The 19,989-nt window shown below is 41.0% G+C and overlaps 1 protein-coding gene across 3 annotated transcripts in view; it reads right to left on the bottom strand.

Moving 5' to 3' along the window:
- Positions 1-19,989, bottom strand: part of SGMS1 (sphingomyelin synthase 1) — an 89,748-nt gene that overhangs the window by 42,245 nt on the left and 27,514 nt on the right. The window contains exon 1 of one of the 3 annotated variants that reach the window (XM_040975778.1): positions 4,815-4,826. The exons of the other annotated variants lie outside the window; for them this stretch is intronic. The gene's annotated coding sequence lies outside the window, so the exon portion shown is untranslated. Of the gene's footprint in view, positions 1-4,814; positions 4,827-19,989 lie in introns of those variants that run through there. 3 annotated transcript variants of the gene reach the window in all.

The raw sequence follows: 19,989 nt of genomic DNA, 5'->3' as shown, positions 1-19,989 counted from the left end.
TCATCTAGGAACTGGGGCAGGCATTGTGGCACAGTGCGTGAGCTGCCAGTTAACCTTATCACTGATTTGGATGTCCCATCACCATATCTAACAAAGAAAAGCAACTATTTTCAACTACACTTTTGGGTTTAAAAATTGGAAACTTCCTAGTGCTGGTAACAGATTGACACAAGGCTGAAAAGAAACAACAATATTTCTTGAGTAATAGAAAAAAATACTATGTACCCTTTAGGTGATTTTAACCACCGAGGATCAGGAATGACCACTAACTAGGTACCTAAAGGCTTCCCACTGACAAAATGTCTTCTAAGTGACACTAACAGAAATAAATTTAACTCACTGAGGTAAAAGCAAATCTAATTTAAGAAACATGACCCTGGGGACTAACACTATGTTTCAAAATTAGCAACACTTCACAGGCCTACATAGGAAAAATCAAGTTCAATTCTCTCCAAATGTAAATTCCTAACTGAAAAGTTCAACCTTTTGCTCACATGCTAGAGGCACTCTGGTCGAGCCATGTTCCCATCATTCACAGCTCCATCATCTCCTCCCAGGATTTCAAGGAAGTGAGTATAGCTCTCTCCCAAATGTTCATGGTCCACGTTTTCTGACCCTCTTTATCCAGTGACTGAGGGCTGCTTGTAGTAAAGCTCAGAGAACAGAAGGGACACTCCCTAGCCTCAAAGTGGTTACACAGGCTGTGAAGTGACTGCAATCAGGTGTGGAATAAGGTACATCACCCACCAGGGGGCAGCACAAAGTCATTGAAACAACACTACTCCTCCCAGAACCAAATCTCCAGGTCAAATGGATCTTGTGGATAACGCCCAGCAGATGTCCTGGGCCCAAGAACACCATTAAGTAATGCAATCACAAGGAACCAAATCCCTGTTTTCTGAGCCATCAATTGGTGCTCCCTCCACTGTACCTGTGTGGTTTTAACGTATATCCAGTGACTATAAGTAGCAGTGTGACCATCTTGAATTTTTCATGCAAACATAATACATGTTTGAGTTATCCTGCACTCTCACAAGACTGCCAAGCACAAGGAGTAAACATTAAAGAGAACACACTTTACCAGAAGGATTTACCCAGAGGCCATCACTGTAAATACTGACTATTGTTTTTATATGAAATTTTAACAAGACTTTTTTTTGGCACCCATGACAAGAATGCAAAGCAACAAAATTAGAATCACGGAACTAGTCAATGATGATGGATGGATTGTAGAAAATTATATAAGATCTCATAAAATCAGTTAACAAAACGCATAACAGAAGTACAGAAGTTTTTAAAATGGACAAGAGATTTGAACAAGCAAAATTAAGGCTGTTTTTTCCTTCTTTTGTATTAACCCAAGCTAGTTTTACATTTTCAAAGGCTTTGAATATATGAAAGTACTTAGGTTATGAAAGCTCACAGAAGAGGGCCAGTGCTGTGGCACAACAGTAAAGCTGCCACCTGTGGTACCAGCATGCCATATGGGCATCAAGTCCCAGATGCTCTCTTACAATTCAGCTTCCTGCTGATGCACGTGGGAAAGCAGCTGGACATGGCCTACCTGCTTGGGATCCTGCACCCTGTGGGAGATAGAAGAAGCTCCTGGCTTCAGATCAGCTCAGGTCATTGTGGTCACTTGGGGAGTGAACCAGCAGATGAAGGATCTTTATGTATCTCCTTCTCTCTGTAAATATGCCTTTTCAAAATAAATGAATAAAACTTTTTAAAAATCTACTTTCCCCACCTTTAAAATGAGTATTGAAAAACTGCTTTGAGATTTCATAAAAATAAATTTAAAAAAAATCTCAAACCACAGCTAATAATTTTTGGATAAGAAACAATATTTCCTTTAATTATACCATTTCTTCACTGTTCAGACTGCTTCAGCAGAGGAAAGCACCCAGGAGCCCTCTTAGTCTAACAACGTAATTTCTTAAACATTGAAAAGGAAAGAGCTATCCAATTCTTATACTAAAAGGGAAGGTCAGAAAGGTTCTCCTGGTTTTATTTTTTGCAAAGGAAACAATCCAGAATCAATGCTACAATATAAAACTAAACCTATTCCAATAAAATTTATTATTTTATATTTCCATAATGATGAAAAGACTTGAGGGTTTATTCCTCTAAAATTGTATACACAGCTATCTCATCTCCTAAAATTAAATCCTTGTGCTTTTCAAAGCTATCAAAATCTTCCTTGGTGATATCTAATTGGATTTTTTTATTTGAAAGGCAGAGGTGCAGACTGAGGAGGGGGCAAGGAGAGAAGGAGAGAAAAGTAAGGAGAGAGTAGGGAGAAGGAGAGAGGGGTAGTGACGAGACAGGTCTTGCACCCAGTGGTTTACTCCCCAAATGGCCAAAATTTCTTTCGGGTGTCCCACATGGGTGCAGGGATCCAAGTGCGCAGGCTATCACCTGCTACTTTCTCAGTTGGATTACCAGAGAGCTGCACTGAAAGTGGAGCTGCTGGGACTCAAACTTACCATGTGGGATGTGGGTGCTATAATCAGTGACTTTTTTACCTGATGTACCTAAGCACTGGTTCCATCTAATCAGATTTTTAAGCATATCACATATGGAGGTTATTCAACCTAAATACAGGACCTCTCAGATACTTCTCAAAAACTTCTGGAGGTTTAATTTCAACATCCTTTCGAGATGAGTTATTCATTAATCTCTACTAGTGACTGTGACATTGGCAGGAATAATATGAGAAACACAGATACACTTGAGTGACATGATATCAAAATTATCTATCTCTACTTATTTGTCACTTATTAAGGCCTGGATACAGACATGCACGTGTCACACTCCTAACTTGTTTTCTCACTTCTCAGTTTATGATATGCTGTATCTTCCACAATTCTCTGCATTAACCACCCAAGTCATTGGACAAAAAGATCTTCAAGAGAATAGCATGCAGTCATTTCAAAGAAGGAGGTGTACTCATACATACAAACATGTCTGTAATACAGAAATATCTTAATGTATTTATTACAGCTGTGGTCATATACATTTATGTGTCTGCATGCATGTATGTAAACATAAGAAGTCTAGAAAAATACACATCCACAGGTTGGGTAGACAAGAACAAAGAAAGCCAATCAGAGACGGTAAGGGAGTTTCACCTGTTTAAATTTATACATAATTACCTACCTATAATTCTTGGCTTTCTAAACAGTAAAAATTAGAACAGGATAAAACATAATCAGAAGAAGGGCAAGAAGACTGTCTAAGAATGTTCAAGACCACAGTGAAGGATATTCATCTTAAAGTAAGTGGCCCTCAGGAATGGTTGCAAGGAAGTCATGGAATTCACTTTCTCCTTGGGATTTCCACTTGCCACCCTCTGTGGACACCTGTATTGTTTGGGATCTGCCCAAATCTTGCTGGCAGCAGCAATCATGGCAAGAGCAAAATGTAAGGAAAACAGAAAGCAAGTGAGGCCCAGAGAAGAGCTCCTTCCCCTGTCAGTAACACTCTGGAAGCTCGGTGGCCCTAAGTCGTACAGGGACTTAGGTGACAAGGTTTCCCAGGGGTGTCTAGGTGCTCTTCAGAAGCATCACCCACACTGGACACAAGAAGAAATCTTTCTTTCAAGATCTGAGCTGAACCAGTGACAGGCTTATAGGACAGACCCTCTTGTCCTATGACCTCTCATGTCACAGGCAGTAAAAACATCATAGGCACAACACAATCAAGGGGAAAGGGCCATCAACTATAGAGCCATCTTCTTGTAAAAAGTTGAGGGATATGAAGAAACACAAGTGATAGTCTACACTGTTAACTGTAAGCAAGTTTACAAGTAATAAATGCATAGCACTTTTTAAGATACTCATTGTCAAATATTAAGTGCTCAGACAGTAAGAAATTAGGTCTATATACTAAACTGATACGTGCTACTCACGTCAACTTAAAAACCACATATCCTTCCATAGTTTAAAATTTATTAAAAAGCACATATTGTACTTCATGGTCAGTAAAACAGACTATAAACACGAACAGTTGTTTCAAAGCTGGATGCCCTCCCCCAAAACACACACACACACAATCCTCTAATATAAACAGAAACTGAGAGCAAGGAACTGGCCAGCTGACAGACTAAATTTAGCACACAAATCTAAATTACAGATCCTCTCAAAAACAGTGCCTAAAATAGTTCTGGTCTTATGAAATGAAACTTCTCAGGCCTGACACTCTGGGCTTCATTTTATGAGCTTCTAGTACTATCAAGTGGTCCCAGGAATAATAAATTAGTAAAAATAGCAACAGAACATATGAGTTGATACCACGTCCTGGCTCCCTGCAATTCATTTTCCATATTTAGATGAAACATTGAACACACACAAACCAATTTAGCAAGGGTCAGAGGGTTTAGAAGCCCTCTTCAGACACCTATTAGCTTCAGGAATCATAAACAAGGATAAAATGGTTTCTTCTTAAGAAAAGCAAAGTTTACTTTAAAAATATTGAAATCTTGTGTTGCTGCTTTTTTAATTATTAAAATTTCTTGCAAAAATTTTGCTTAAGTATATTATACCCATTTTAGAGATGAGGACACACAGGCTCAGGATGTGATCTGATATTTGATAGTCAATCTAAAGCTCCATTTCCACTATACCCAAAACAGTATACAAAAATAATCATTAAATTGTTTAGAGATGAATCCAGTCTAAGGATCCACTTCCTTTTTCTTCTTCTTCTTTTTTAATCTCAACATTTTAAAGGACTTCTGTCGTCAGGATCTTAAAGTTTAAACAGGATTTTATTTTAAAACTTGCATTTTTCTCTTTTGGTCTGACATAATCTACAAAGTATTTTTTCAAACTATCAAATCTTTTTTTAAAAGATTCATTTATTTTTATTACAAAGTCAGATATACAGAGAGGAGGAGAGATAGAGAGGAAGATCTTCCATCTGATGATTCACTCCCCAAGTGAGCACAATGGCCGGTGTTGTGCCAGGAGCCAAGAACTTCCTCCAGGTCTCCCATGTGGGTGCAGGGCCCCAAGGCATTGGGCCGCCCTTGACTGCTTTCCCAGGCCACAAGCAGGGAGCTGGATGGTAAGTGGAGCTGCTGGGATTAGAACCGGTGCCCATATGGGATCCCAGTGCATTCAAGGTGAGGACTTTAGCTGCTAGGCCACTGCGCCAGACCCATCAAACTATCAAATCCTTAAGAAAGCAAAACAATGGGGACTAAGCGTAAAGCTGCCTCCTATGGTTCCAGCATCCCATATGGGTATTGGTTTGAGTTCCAGCTGCTCCACTTGCAACCTAACTCCCTGTTAATGTGCTTGGGAAAGCAGTGTAGAATGCCCCAATTACTCCGGCCACCACACCCACGTTAGAGAGACCTGGAAGAAGCTCCTTGATCCCGCGGTTGTTGCCATTTGGAGAGGGAATCAGCAGATAGAACGGAAGATTTTCTCTCTCGCCTCTCAATCTCTCCAACTCTGTCTTTTGAATACAAAAATAAATCTTTAAACAGCCAAAAAAAATGGCTGTTGTCTTGTATCTTTTGAATTAAACAGTATATATTTTATATGTATAACCATACCAATCATAATAAGGAAAAGTGTGGGAAAGCTGGATAGCATAAAAGAGATAAGCACAGTGCTCATAATTTGGCAGCTAAAGCTGTGAAAAATTATCTGAAAAAGCACAACAGGTTATGCTTTTTATTTTCTTTGATAAACACATACACATATAGAAAGCACTGATTTGTACTGCTCCATATAGTTTTTTAAATTGCCTTAAATAAAAGAATTCTCTATTAATATTAGTCTTTTAAAAATACACATAAGAATTTTCTTTCTCATGGGCACAAGGTCATCTTTTTTCCTAGAATAAAGTGAAGACTGTCTAATGGGAAAAGGCTCTGCCTCAGTGACAAAGCCATGAAAGCACGGATATGAGTCGGGCACAGACAGTATCCCGATACCCCATTCGTGGGCAGACACCTGAACCCCGAGGTGACAGCATTAGCAGGCAGGGCCTAAGTGGGGCTGAGTATGATGGTGGGCTCCCCACGAACAGTACTGATAATTAGAGTAAGAAGATGGTTATCTCTGAGGAAAGTACCCAGTCCACTAATATTTTTAGACTTTCCAGTCTACAAACTTAAAAATACCTGAGATTTTTCCTCTTTCTTTCTTCAATTTACCATCTGTGCAATTTGGGGTAAATTACCTAATCTCTCATCTTGTTTCCTCATCCTAAAATAGGAATACATAATAGTAACTTCATAGGGTTAAGGTGACATTCAACCAGGAAATCAATGTTATAATACTGCTAGCTAAATAACCTATCACATATCTGCATGCTACCCATTCTCTCCCCGAATATCCTTCTTCTATTTCCACAATCATTTTGCTCTGTCTCTTCAGACTCTGCTAACTTACAAAAGTTCCTGTGCCTTTCCTTGCCTCCAGGAAACTTTGACGGTAGTGAACTACTAGTATATTGTCTCTCAACTTAGGCAACTCACATGATTTCTCACGATTAGATCTAGGTTGTATATTTTTGGCAACAATATTCCAGAAGCGATGCTGTGTTCCACTCAGAGATCACATCAAAGCGGCCATGCTGCCCATCTGTCTTATTTCTGTCACAGTAAGCTCGATCCCTTGTTTAAGTTGGTAATTTCAGAGAGTTATGTTTGCAAACATGACTCTGGGACATAGGAAGGTTGACCAATGACACATATTCTAGCTGTAAAGTTCAGACTCAGAGATTTCAGAAGCCAGTAGCTTTGGGTTCCTATGTATAGTTTTCCACTTTGTACCATGTGACCATGGGCAAGTGTAACTTCCCTGATCCTCCTTCATTTGGTGCATTATAAAAACAAACCTATTTGTGAAGTTGGTTCATAAAACTGTTATGAATATTAAATGAAATGGTACATGTAAAGTGCTCAGTGCCTGAAATTTCTAAGCATTGCATGAAATCAACCATAATCAGTACTTGAGCTATTACTTTTTTCACAAAATAAGTAATATGAACTAAGATCAAGGATTCTGAGACCCGGGAAGGAGGGTGACTTGGGGCATTCTGGGAGTGGAATGATTACAATGAAATGGTGGGGAGGAACTGGGAGAACACCAGCTGAGGGCGAGCCAATAACTCCTCTCTTACACCTTATCTCATCTTTCCCTTGGACAAACAGGTTTTCTAATTAGAGTTAGAGAACAGGAAAGGCGCTCAGACTTGATTCCCAGTGCATTAATCACATAATGTCAGGGCTGAACCCCTCTCCATGCCACAGGAAGTTCTTCTTTGGTTGCTCTGACAAAATCACTACTCATTCTTGCAGGGATTTTTAGGCTGTAACACAGGACATCAAAAACTTTCCTTCTGCAGTTCTGTTGCTATTTAGATCCTTAGGGGGGCAATTACACAATACCCAACTTACAGTAGTAAAAACAATGACAAAAGAACCCTTCCTTCTAAAATTTAATTTTAACACTTCAGAAACCAGGAAATTAAAAAAAAAAACACAAAAATCTAGAGAGGCATGTTAAATGTTTAAATATGCCCCCACCAGAATACATGATTTGTTGCTACATAGCCTTTGTGGATTTGACCTCAACTTTGAAAGCTATGTCATTATTTATAAACATGAGATATAATCAAGTTGACTGCACTATGACTTCATGTAACTTAAATGGCAATTACAGCATCATTATGTGTTGAAGCAACTAAGCAATCAAATACTTTTCGCTACAGGACACTGTCATTTCCAGCCTAGTTCTTCAAGCATCCACACTTTGGAGCCCAGGAAGTTAAACAGTCATTTACGTTTTTTCAACACCAAAGAAACAATAGTTAAAATGAACTTCGGTTTAGTTCATAAACCAATTGGACAGATGGAACTCACTGCTCGTTTTCCAGACCAGGATGAGAATGACTAGCCCAGGTGATTGCTGCATGAGTTGGAACAGCACTCAATGTTTAGAAGCCTACACTGCAATTCAGGCAGATGGCTGGGGAAGAGTCAGGAGTCCAAGTTCTTTTCTCAGCACACTGTATCCTGCCTGTGAGAGGGAGGGTCCATCACTTCCTTGCCTTTCATGTTTTGGACAAACTTGTGAGATGCAGAGCAATCAGAGGCTAAAACCCAGGTCCCGAGAAGCAAGACATTCAAGGTCACAAACTTACAGAACCCAACAGTAGGCTTCAAAGCCTTGAACTCGCCCACACAGGAAATGTTATCACTGTCCCCAAACCCTGATACCTTCATGCTATATTTTCAGTTTCTTACAATGAGGCACACTGGGGCTGGCACTGCAGCAGAATGTGTTAAGCTGGCACTGGCGATGTTGGTTGGACTTCCTGTCTAACTGGCATCTAGTTTAGCTTCCTGCTGATGTACCTGGATTGGTACACAGGCCCCTACCACCCCTGTGGCCAACCACGATGGTCTTGCCCCAGTATAGCTATTACAGCCATTTGGTAAATGAACTAGCTAGTGGGTGAAAGATTCTTCTCTTCTCCCACCCCACCTGTCAAATAAATAAGTATATCTTTTACAAAAGATGCGCCAGGTCCAATGACATAGCCTAGTGGCTAAAGTCCTCACCTTGCACGTGTAGGGATCCCATACGGGTGCTTATCTAATCCCAGTGGTCCAATTTCCCATCCAGCTCCCTGCTTATGGCTTGGGAAAGCAGTTGAGGACAGCCCAGAGCCTTGAGACCCTGTCCCCTTTTGGGAGACTCAGAAGAGGCTCCTGGCTCCTGGTTTCAGGTTGCTCTGCTCCAGCCATTGCAGCCACTGGGGAGTGAACCATTGGACAAAGATCTTCCTCTGTGTCTCTCTTCCTCTCTGTATATCTGACTTTCCAACAAAAATAAAACAAATCTTAAAAAAAAAATGAGGCACACTTCAAGAACTAGCATTAGATGGCCATTAGTATTAAGAACCTTATTTTCCCCTTGGGGCTAGCAAGTATAAGAGGATGGGTCAAATATTACACCCAGGAGGCTCCGCGGTGATCTTGACCTGTCCTCTGTTCCCAGGCTCAACGTCCGCTCTCTCCACCCTGCCACATAACTAAGGAACAACAGCAGTTTTCCTGCCAAGCCTTCCTTTCCATGCTGCCTCCCATTCTGCATCTATTACAAAATTCCTGAGATGACTCATTATGTGTTACAGCTGGGGACACAATTGAACACCAACCCTGCCCAGACCAGGAAACTGTGCAGTTTTGCCTTCCTTAACACTGAAATAAGAAATGAAAGCCATGCTCCAGGAAACTTTCAAGATTTCCTTTAGTCACTCTCTACCCAGGGTCCAAGAACCCTCAGTACATGTGCGCACGCACATGCACAAGCACACACACTCCCCAAATGCATTGGCTCCCTAACCTGGAGGGAGCTACAAGAGCAAAATTACAACTTATCAGCGTTTGTGTGAATTTCTCTCTTCATCCTTTTTCTTTGAAAAGGACGTGTCCTCTGTTAATATATATATATACTATCTCTCTCATATATATAGATATATATGAGAGAGATATATGGGCTGCAAAAGTCAGTACTGTATTTTTCCCACAATGTTTGCATTTTGAATCATGTTAATGAATAATCTACTCAAAATATGAATTACATAAATTAAATAGTAGAGCAAAGACAATGAACTAGCCGAATGCCCAAAATGGCACCTCACACATAGCCGACACAAGATAAATTCTGCAGAATGAATGAAATCAGCCTCTGTATTTGAGCATGACTAGAATTACAGTGCTCAGATGACGTGCTGTTTTAAATAATCTACCAGAAACACTTGATTACTGACAAGGAAAAGCATACTTGAGCTGTTGGGGAATGGTACAAATTAAGAGTGAAATAAAATTTTATATATCACCTAGCAACTGGCCAAAACATCAACTATTACTCTGAGTATCTTAAGACTTTTACAGGCTAGGGGAAAACAGCTGCTCAAAAAGCTGGAAGCTTGGCCCTGCCAGATTCTCTAATACAAGGGGCGTGTTGTAATGCTTACAGCTTAGCTTGAACTACATGAAAATTTTGTGATTTCCCTCTATTGAACATCCATGGTCTGCTAGTCATGGTTTTCTACTTAGGCAAACCACTGTGTTTGCCTAACCAAAAAAACCTATGCATCATGTGCTGGGATGGGAGTAGCACGTCATTTCATACCTCTTATCTGAGGGAGCTTAAACACCCTAATTTAAAAGTCACAGATGGTATTTCATCTTCAAATTTTATATAAACTCTAATCATCAAAGCAAATACACACACAAACCTTGTCCCCGGCTCCTTTAGAAAAACAGCCCTCTGATATCTCGTGCAGCTTGAAATACCCCCAGCGTATATATGCCCTATGATTACAACTGGCTGTGCTAACTGTGCATGTTTCATGTATGTGTGTGTTAAAACGAAAACCCTACTTCAGCAGCATTTGATTTCCCAACCACGTCAGCTACTTTATGCATTTGTTTTTTGTTTTATTCTTAAGATTTAGTTTTTTATTGGAAATGAAGATTTAAAGAGAGAATGAGAGACAGAGACTCTTCCATTCACTGGCTAATTCCCCAAATAGCCACCATGGCCAGAACTGAGCTAATGAGAAGGCAGGAGCTTATTCCATGTCTCGCACTTGGGTGCAGGATCCCAAGGCTTTGGGCCATCCTCTACTGCTTTCCTAGGCCATAAGCAGGGAGCTGGATCAAAAGTGGAGCAGCTGGGACACAACTAAATACCATATGACATGCTGGTGCTTGCAGGTAGAGCATTAGCTAGTTGAGCCATAACATTGGCCCTTACTTTATGCGTCTGAAAAAAAATTGCCTACTGTAAATATTCCATAGAGGTTAGCAGCATGTTGTACAGCAAGATTAAAGCCATACTTGTAAGCCAGCACTAAAACAGGAAACAAATGTGAATTGAGGTATATGTGTGTTTGTGTGTATCTACATATGCCAGCACATACATATTTTGGCAGAAACAAAGTCCACAAAATTTTAGGCTGCTTTATAATTTCTAAATAAAGTATAAACTCCTATGGAATCACTAAATTCCCCAAAGAATTTGAGGTTATGTAATACTCATGTCTAAACAGTTGAAAAACTCTTTTTTAAAATTCCCACTTTTGAACAATTTAAGCAACTTGGTGCTGGCACCAAATTCCTATGGTTGCAGCACAATTTCAAAACAAATTTTCTACTGGATCCAATATCAAATATTGACATTTCAGGAACAAATGAATTCTACTCTGTCACAACAGCAACTGGCACATCAAAGTACAAGTCCCCGACAATGCTCACAGTTAAGGAGAGAGCTAGAAACCAAGAGGAAATCAGGAATGGGAATAGTACCAAGAGGGGCTGTGCTTGCTGTCCTGGCCCTGCCACGGAATGAGCTGCAGCAGGAATGGAGGCTTCCCAGATCTGCTCTGGGGCCTTGCTGTGACAAGTGTGAAGACATAACAGGGCCAGACATTTGGCACACACATACACACAGGTTAAGATGGTATATGGGACATTTGTGCCATAATCAAATGCCTTGGCTTGAGTCCTGGTTCCACTTAGAATCCAGCTTCCTGCTAACACACACCCCAAGAGGCCGTAGGTGATAGCTCAGAAACTTGGAGCACTGCCACTCACATGAAGACAAGGACTGAGTTCTCAGTTCTGGGCTTTTCCCTGATCCAGCTCTGACTGCAGGCATTTGTGTGAAAAACAGTAGTTGGGAAATGTCTTTCAGATAAATTCCAATTTCAAACATATTTAAAAGCAACTCATTTCAGAGAGAAAGACATCCAGGCTGCAAGGATGAAGTCCCAAAGTCAAGTCACCATGCGCTCATTTTTTTATTTTCTATTGACTTAACTGAAGGAATTCAATACTTTTCCTTATTTGCAATGCTGTTGGTAGAACCCAAATATGCAACCTCTATTAACACAATTTGGGGAAAAAAGGAAAAATTTTCACATATGCATTATTGTTGTAATCAGGAGAAAATTCAGGACACATTCTCAAGAGAATCTTACTTTTCAGAATCATATTTCTTTATGGATATACAAATTATGCAAGTTACTATGACTTAGACTTAGTCAACTTTTAAAATACATCCCACGGTAAGCACCCAGCTTCCCATCTAACTTGACAATGAGGTGCTCATACCTCTGAATTCTCCCAGTCACTAAATCTGAATGTTACACCAGCAGGTCATTATTGTGGAGGCCCCTGCAGACCAGCCCACCAAGCATCATGCAAAGGACAGTACATTTAGAAGAAGAGCACACCTCCAACCTCACAGAACACAGGCTAAACATATCTTGTTATTTCAGACACAGAGAGTTTAAAAACAAAAAGAAAATAACCTAATAATAAAAATGAGAACGAAGTCCTAGAGTGAAACAGGATGATGCATTTGATTTTCTTTACAATTTTGCCCCTCCCCAGCCTTCCCCAGCACCAAGCGGAGAAGTGGAGAGTGAGAACAAGAACGTCAAGGATCCAACAACTGCAGAGACGCTATCTCGTAAGCACAATGACCCATTTTTAAAAATTGCCAGAACAAAATGAGTTTTAAACAGAAATGCAAGTTGACAAGAACATAATCTGTTTTTTTTTTAAAAAAAAAAATACCACACACACACACACACACACAGCATCCAGAAAAAAAAAAAAAGGCAAGAAGAAGAAGAACCAAAAAGAGTTCTGCTGGATGGTCTGAAATAAAGCAAGGCAGCTGCCCTGGCTACCCACAAAGCAGGGAAGCAGCACCCACAGCGGCAGTGGCAGTTCTTCCTGCCAAGCCTCATGTGTTTGCCACCATCCTTTCTAATAACTGACTCAGGTCTACAACACCTCTTCAGCAAAGTGAAAGCCAACCCAAACAGCAACATATCACTTCATCTGCTCAGTAAGGGTTTTATCTACTAGCCCCCTTCTGACAGAAAACAAACAGAACCATGCCCAGCTTCTCAGAATAAAAGGTTAAGGAAGATATGCAGAAAAGAATCTCAAAAAGATCAAATTGTGACATGTCAGATTGTCTCACAGACATGATAAAAACCAAACAAGCCAAAACCAAAACATGCTACCTAGAGGAAAGTTGCTCAGACACCCTGAAGCTTTATTCTGCATTTTCTTACCCTATATTTCCTCATTTGCTCCATACCTCCTTCCTAGCTCTTCAGACAGACAAGACAGCCAGGAAATATCTGAGGAATGTCATAAGAGCAGATAGAAAGGCAGTCAGGGCACTTGGGCAGTGTTCTTAGACATTGCATTTCATGCTATCTCTGACTGATTACTGCAGTGATCACCAGGGCTGATACAGACTAAGTTCTGAGACCAATTATAAGATATCTTTAGCAACAATGCATCTTTCCCAATATCCACTCTCTAGAAACACAAAAGGATTCCATGGAGAAATATTTTTACGCTAGTGTGGACAACCAAGATTTGGCTAGTCACAGCTCTGAATGGGCAACACAGCTTTTGTTAGCCAAAAGGGCTGAAATTCAAATAAAGACATCTTTGATCTTTTATACCCTAGCAATAATGTACTAAGCTCATCTTCCTAGAGCACGATACTCTTTTCTCAGAAGTTGGTACTCCTCATCTTTGGCATCTGAGACTTAAAACTATCATTATAATCAATACCTCAAATGAAAAAATAGAACAATATTAAATCAGTTCTCCCAGCTGAAAGCGAAAACCTACGTCTCACTTTCAAATCCAAAAGAGATTTAGTATGTTTCTATCTCTTATAATAACATAAATCTTAGGTTTACCATTTGTGATATTTCCATCTTGGCTTGCTACCAGAGATCACTAAGTCAAATGTCCAAGCCAAACCTAGCAAATGTGTGGAACCTAAGGCCTCAATATTGATATATGAATGCTCCTAAGGCAAAATCTTCATCACCCACCATGTAAACTCCTAGTTTAGGAAAGAGGAGCACTAGGGAGAGCATGCTCATAAAGCATAAATTACTGTGCTCACCTGAATCAACAGGTGCATTCTGCGGCATATTTTATGAAACATAATAAAGCAGGATCTGCTCTTGTTTAAAAATCACATCCAACTGGAAACTTAATTTGCCTTTCAACTATCCATAACCATCAACAAGTGTCATTTTCTCACCGTGTGTGGTCTTTAAGCAAGTGTATACAAATTTGGCGCCAGTAATCATAACAAGGAAATCAAAATAAATCAAGGTTATAGGACAAATATGCTACAGCAAGGGACATTTTGTATCAGCATGCATCTTTTGTCTTAAACAACAATTTAAGGGTCAAGAAAACAGGTAAACCTTGCCTCCAACTTTCAAGATGTTACATTTACTCTAAGTTGCTTGTTTTTCCCTTGTTTTTCATTACATTCAACATCAAATTATGTACATCTAATAGCTGGTATGAATTTTTTCTGCCTCATTAAAATCTCTTTACTTAATGACAATGAATATTCCTCAAAGTAAATCAATTAATGAGTCAAATTAACAAACCACTCTAGCTCCACCTGAACTAATTACTACATACAAAATAACTTTGTAATCTGCAGACTCCTTGTAAATTTTATGTAACCGCACTTGGAGGAGGCATTCGGGTGGCATTCCAGCAAGCTCATCTTTAACTAACCCAGAGATGTCATCACATAAGCTGATGGTCACACAGCCACCTTTCTGTGATTAGAGAAACCATGGGTACTATGATTTGGTCCCTTCCCCACCTCCCACCCACCCCCCCCCAAAAATATCAGCATGGTCTCCAGTACTGCAATGTTGTTAGGTGGTATGGACCTTCAAGAAGTTAAGTCATGAAAAGGACTGAGGTATTTTTTGTAATAGTAGGGCAACTCTGCCTGGCCACAGGGGATGTGCCTCTCAAGCACACCACTGCCACTTTGATGTCACCTGCCATCACCAAAGTCCAAATTGGTAGGTGTCCAGCTTGGATTTTTAACTTCCAAAAAAGGCAAGATAAATAGACCTCTTTTCTAGACAAAGTAGCCTATCCTAAGAAATTCATCATACTCAGCAAAATGAACTAATACAATGGACTATTACTACTATGATTGTTTATTGAATGTTTACAGTTCCAGATGCCATTCACAAAAATCATCAAAGAACCTGGGAGAAGAAGAGGAGAGGGACCACAGGTTAAACAAAATCTCCTTTCAACTATTCAGGCGCCAGTGTAAACTGTCCATCAGCTGAAATTTGTTTAATGCCAACCCACCCCTGATTGGATTAGTTGTTCCCTCACTCATTCTCTGATGTGGGAGATACCAACCTGACTTCCCTGACATCAGTATTAGCTCAAAGAAGCCTGCAGCCTTTCACAGGTCCATGGGTAATGCCTACTTACACTATGCTGTGTCTGCTTCCAAACCCGCTTATGTAAGTTGTCACTTGATTGCTATCACACAACTTGATCAAACATTAAATGATTACTAAAAAATGTAAATCTGAAAAGGAAACAACTGCTTTTTCTATAAATTAAGTAAAATGCATTAGAAAGACCTGATGAAGGTAAACAGCTGGAAAAAGAATGCTACGGCCTGGTGCGAAGGCCTAGCGGCTCAAGTCCTCACCTTGAATGCGCCAAGATCCCATATAGGCACCATTTCTAATCCCGGCAGCTCCAATTGCCATCCAGCTCCCTGCCTGTGGCCTGGGAAAGCAGTTGAGAACGGCCCAAAGCCTTGGGACCCTTACCCACATGGGAAACCTGGAGGAAGTTCCTGGCTCCTGGCTTTGGATCAGCACAGCACCGGCCATTGCAGCCACTGGGGAGTATATCAACAAATGGAAGATCTTCCTCTCTGTCTCTCTTCCTCTCTGTATATCGGACTTTTTTAAGAAAATGATTTATTTTTATTGCAAAGAATACTACAAAGCTAAATGTATTGAGGGCAGCTTAAATATTCTGAAGGGGAATAGTTTTCATTATCATTTTTACCATTAACTGATTGAACATCAAACTATGGATCCCAATTATAATGAAAAGAGAAACTAAGCCACAGTTTGGATCCTTTCAATGTATTTTCTCCCTTTCCTTGATGAAATCCTTTAACAAAAATGAAAAGAAGACAACTTTCCTTGGGTCCTTTCAGGGACCAAGTCCTCAGGAGTCTGGGCTTCCTTAAATTCCTGAAAGAGGGGATCAGATTTCCAGCCTCTGTCCCCATAGTTCCCCCCTCCCTGGTGTCCAAGCATAAGCACGTCCCCTTCTCCTCCTCTTACACAAACTCCAGTGTCTTTATGTTCAAGCATTCTCAGCCGGGAGGTGTCTCCAGCAAGACACAAGTTGATTAATACTAAGCGGATGTCTCTCTTCCCTAAGATTCTTCCATATCAGAACTGCTGTGGTCACCATCCATAAATGGCACCAGATCCTAAGTATACAAGGGAGAAATAGAAAAATTCAGGACTGTGGAAAGGGAGAGATTCCAAAACCATGGAGAACAAGGAACAAATTAGACCGTTCTTTCTAACACTGAAAAAATTATTAATTTGAAAGGCAGAGAGAGAGATGGACACTGGTTCACTCTCCAAATGCCTTCAATAGCCTGGACTGAGCCAGGCTGACGCCAAGACCACTCAATTTTGGTCTCTCACGTCAGCAACTGGGATCCAAGCACTTGAGGTACCACCTGCTGCCTCCGAGGGTTGCTGTATTAGGAAGCTAGAAGCAGGCACTCCAATATCAGACATGTATCTCAAGCATCGTTTTTTTTTAATTTCTTTTTTTTTTTTAAGATTTCTTCCTTTTTATTGGAAAGTCAGATATACAGAGAGGAGAAAAGACAGAGAGGAAGATCTTCCATCAGTGATTACTCCCCAAGTGACCACAATGACCTGTGCTGCACTGATCCAAAGCCAGGAGTCAGGAACCTCCTCCAGGTCTCCCACGTGGGAGTGAGGGGTCCCAAGGCTTTGGACTGTCCTCAGCTGCTTTCCCAGGCCACAGGCAGGAAGCTGGATGGGAGTTGGAGCTGCCAGCATTAGAATTGGTGCCCATATGGGATCCGGATGCATTCAAGGTGAGGACTTGAGCCGCTAGGCTACTGCACCAGGTCCTTCAAGCAGCGTTTCAAAAATTGCACCAAAACACACCTCAACAAGTTAACTTTAAGGCAAATGAATTACAAAATCTAGCCAGCTGGAATGTAAACTCCTGTCAGTTTCATTGTCCATAAAGAAATCCATAACACCATCTAGCTTACAGTCAAAGGAGATGGAGCAGAAGGACCTTGTAACACAGTAGCACAAAACAGGTGCTCCCCAACTCACAGCTGCTGCAAGGCTACCTTCCCACATGCAACCCAATTCCCCCTCCCCAATTTCAACACGCAACGAATTCTCACAGAAGTTCCTGTTACCCATGCCTCAGTAGCCCCCATATGCAGCAGTTTCAAAAACTTTCCTTATAAAGTGTATGGGCAAAGGTACGACTATGTAAAGATTAGTGTGCTGCCTCACTACAGACTTGAGAACCTGGCATGAATAAGGCACTTAATACATAACTATCAGTTCATTTATTAAATGTACTCAAAATTTACAATAAGAGGCAAAAAGAAAAGCAAGAAGCCACGTTAATCTCCTTACACAACTGTCAATCCATTCTCTTCCAATGAATCATTACTTAAGATCTGTGCTGTAGGGCCCAGCATAGTAGCCTAATGGTTAAAGTCCTTGCCTTGCACGTGCCAGGATTCCATATGGGCACTTGTTCTTGTCCAAAGGCCCTGTTTCCCATCCAGCTCCCTGTTTGTGGCTTGGGAAAGCAGTCGAGGATGGCCCAAAGCCTTGGGACTGACCATACACCCACGTGGGAGACCCAGAAGAAGCTCCTTGCTCAGGACTGGCTCAGCTCCAGCTGTTGTGGCCACTTAGGGAATGAATCAATAGACAGAAAATTTTTCCCTCAGTCTCTCCTTCTCTGTATTTCTGACTTTCCAATAGAAAAAAAAATTCTTTTTTTTTTTTTTTGTAACAAATATGACCTGGTGCAGTAGCCTAGCAGCTAAAGTCCTCACCTTGCACAATACAGGATTCCATATGGGCACTGGTTCCAATCCCAGTAGCCCCACTTCCCATCTAGCTCCTCACTTGTGCCTGGGAAATCAGTCGAGGACGGCCCAAAGCTATGGGACCCCGCAACCTCATGGGTGACCCAGAAGAAGCTCCTGGCTCCTGGATTCGGATAGGCTCAGCTCTGGCTGTTGAGGCTGCCTGAGGAGTGAACCAGTGGATAGAAGATCTTCCCCCTCTGTCTCTCCTCCTCTATGTATATCTGACTTTCTAGTAAAAACAAATAAATCCTTTAAAAAAAAATCTCTGTTGTAGTTACTAGATTTAGAGAACCAAGTGGTACACTGTTCACGAAAAGTATATTACTGCCCTGCAATGGTTTATTAAACTCTTAGTCTAAGATTTCACTCAGTGCACGTGTTTTTTAGTTACGTTCCATTTCAAGAGAAGGATCTGGAATCTAATGTACCAGGTGTAACAAAGCAAGATGAGATGTTGAAGGGTATGTGAAAGATCAGGAGCAGTTGCTCCATCACTCAGGCTCCCCCTGCTTCCTCCAACAGTCTGCACATCAGTAGAAAACTGGGGTCAGGAGTGAAGGCAGAGTATCAAACTCTAGAATTTCTACGTATGACAAAGGGTGTCTTTGCTGCTACCTTAACTGCTAAGCCAAGCATGTGTGCCCCAATCCAATTTTTGGAAGTGATGAAAGACAAAATTTATTTAGACATCCGTATCTCTACCTCCATGCTCATGAGATATCTTTTCTATCTTATTAGTTGTTAGATACTACTCTGATTTTCCCTTTTGTTGAAGCAGCTAATCTTTCTCGCCAAAAATGACAAAACACAATAGCTGTTACCTTAAGCAACCATTCAGAATTCAAAAGTGTTCAAGATAAATCTGCTATTTCATCCAAAGGGAAGATTTTACCTCTCCAGGTATTAATTACTGATTCACAAAGAAAACACTTAAAAAAGAAAGAGCTGTGGGACCTATGGCTATGACAGCTGACAATAACAATCTGCCTCAAGGAGGTGATCGGAGGGTGCTTGCTGCTGCTTACCAAGTGCCTTTCCTTGCCCCCAGTATGTTTTTTTTTTCTTTTTCCCGTTGCTTTTTGTTTTTTCTTAAGAGGCAGAGACACAGCTCCCATCCTTTAACTCTCCACCAAATCCTGTCAACAGTTGGGTTGATCAGGCTGAAACCAGGAGTGGGAAACCCAAACCCCGATCTCAGGAAGTTGCAGGAACCCAAACCACTTGACCCAGCAGTTGCTGCCTTCCAATGTGCCCATGAGCAGAAAGCTGGACCCGAGAGTGTCCCTGCGATGTGAGCCTCAGCATTCTAATTGGGGATGAGGATGTCCAAAGCAGCACCACAACTACTGCACTGAATACCTGCCCCTTAACTTAGTACTCTGGTATGTTACCAGTCTTCAATATGGTCAATATAATTTTGTCTAGATTCTTTTTTCTTTCAGGAACTAAAAAAAGGCAGACAATCTAAACGTCCCCAGTGAAAGCAGTGCACAGAAGCAGGTGTTTAACACAAGCAGGTATGCTGCTGCCTGGACAGACTGCACCCCTTGCCAAAACAGCTGGTTCAACTCCAACTCCACTCCAAAATCTGGCTCCCTGCTGAGGCACACCTGTGATGCAGCAGGGTGCTACCTCCAAGAGACAGCCAGGCTGAAGCCAGGGGCCTTGAACTTCATCTGGGTTTTCCATATGGGCGACAAGGCACAAGTACCTGGACCATCTTCTGCTGCTTTCCTTGGCAAAAGGTAGGAATTTACCCAGAACAAAAGAGCCTGAATTCATACAAGCACTCTAAAGGACCTGCTGAACTATGATGCTGAGCTTTCCCTTTGAACATAGGAACATTCAAGCTGATTTCATGTTAATCTTTTGCTTTCTTGAAGGAGAGGGTTTAAGTTGATCATTAAAAGGGGTCAATTTTACATACCAGTGA

The sequence above is a fragment of the Ochotona curzoniae genome, unplaced genomic scaffold (assembly GCF_017591425.1).
Source record: "Ochotona curzoniae isolate NIBS_2020 unplaced genomic scaffold, NIBS_Ocur_1.0 contig_2692, whole genome shotgun sequence".
Taxonomy (NCBI): Eukaryota; Metazoa; Chordata; class Mammalia; order Lagomorpha; family Ochotonidae; genus Ochotona; species Ochotona curzoniae.
Note: the sequence above shows the minus strand (reverse complement) of the source record. Positions and strands in the feature narration are given on the sequence as shown.